Here is a 1,753-nt window from a genome sequence, read left to right as displayed (position 1 = left end):
ATGACAGTATAAACACATAAAAGAAATCTTACCTTCCACCTCGAGACTCGAAATAGGAGTAGAGAGTCGTGGTCCCAGGTGGGTAGAGGCGGTGGTGGGCAACCTGGAAGTAGAGTAAGAAAAAGGATGCATTCATACCAAATTTCGATAGAGGGAAGAGGGTCGTTTAGCATTTCGTGGGTCCTTTACTGTTCAGATGACCCATCTCATGTATCGCTGTCTATAAAATGAAAGGTTCAAACTCGGGCACATTAGGTGCACTTGGTCGGCCTACCCGAACAAGGCTACTAGAGCAAGCGTGTGGAATGAACCAGCGCTCCCATAAGAGACCGATTTTCTATCTTCACGTTCAGATATATAGGGTCATTCATTTGTATCCTGTCCATGTGTTGATAAACATTCAAGTACAAATGTAATGCACTTCCGTCTGTTCGTTTCATAGCTTTTACGAAACCCTTTTATAAAAGAACTCCTAATTAGGGACAAGCCTCTTGCTGCATACAGTCAACAGTGAACAAGTCTCATGATCATTATAGTTGCCCTAATGTTCTGCAACAGATTATTCAGAGCAGTACACAGCAGTTTTGCTTGCACCGTGAAGCCTATGATAAAGCATAATAATATTCAGTAAATACAAAAATGATGAAAAAATAGTTGTCTTTGCTATGTGAAAAACATTTGAAGAAATTGCTTCGACTCTTCTTCCAGACGGGCTTCATTGTTTTATTGGTCTTTTGTGAAAGATTGCTCAAGGCTGGGAGTGGTCTTTAATGAATCAAAGCTTTCAGAGAGCGCCAACATCATTGACTTGTGAATAAAGAGTACACTCGCGATAAAAATTACTTCTTTTTATCATTATTACATTTGATTACAAGATAGACTACTGAATCATGCGGCTTTCTTTTATGATGCTTAGGGCAACAAAAATAGGCACTGCTATCTTGATGACGACAAATCATCAGTTCCTCATCGATGAGTTCCATAAACCATTCATCCGGAGTTGCTAAGTAATGAATACGTCGATCTGGATCCATTCAACAGCAGAGATAAGTACATCAAGTGGTAATTTCTTTCTTATAAGGCTTCACTGTTTTTCTCGAGGCGCTGAGTGACGTAAACACTTAAGTTTTACCATCAACACTAAATGATACAAAAAGTGATAGGCAAGAAGAGAATAAATAATAAATAAATAAATACTAATAATACGCGATGGGTATCCCTATACTTATTTCCTGTGTAATAATGCCAGCCTCTCTCACCTCTGGTCCCTCTATTACAGGGGTTTTCAACCTTTTTCTCCCCACGTACCCTTTCGGGTATTTTTGATGTCAGTAATGTATCCCCTTTACTTTGTATGAAGTAAGAAACAAAACAAACTCAGGAAAACATTCCATTGTGTATATTTGCAAGTACTGTACTGAAAGGAAGTAAGTACATAACTGCTGACATAACCAATAATATTGTAAATACAAAGAATTCCTTAAAAAATAAAGGTTTATTTTATAATTATTTACCTGTGGCTATGCAGTAGTATTCAAGGTTATAGTACTGAGATGCTAAAACAAAATTCATTATTAGTTTGTACTACATCAGCTGCAAGCAACTGGCTAGAACTGTTTTTCGTCAAGTAGTCTAGTCAGCCGAGGGGTAGTTTTTCCAAAGCACATCGAAGGTCGGCTCCCGTGGGGAGCGCATACCCCTGACAGACCCTTAGCGTACCCCCTGGGTTACGCGCACCCCAGGTTGAAACCCC

At 39.2% G+C, this 1,753-nt stretch overlaps 1 pseudogene; it reads right to left on the bottom strand.

The window, feature by feature from the left end:
- Nucleotides 1–1,753, bottom strand: part of LOC135208080 (nicotinamide phosphoribosyltransferase-like) — a 63,699-nt pseudogene that overhangs the window by 61,667 nt on the left and 279 nt on the right.

This window comes from Macrobrachium nipponense, chromosome 34 (genome assembly GCF_015104395.2).
Source record: "Macrobrachium nipponense isolate FS-2020 chromosome 34, ASM1510439v2, whole genome shotgun sequence".
Classification (NCBI taxonomy): Eukaryota; Metazoa; Arthropoda; class Malacostraca; order Decapoda; family Palaemonidae; genus Macrobrachium; species Macrobrachium nipponense.
Note: the sequence above shows the minus strand (reverse complement) of the source record. Positions and strands in the feature narration are given on the sequence as shown.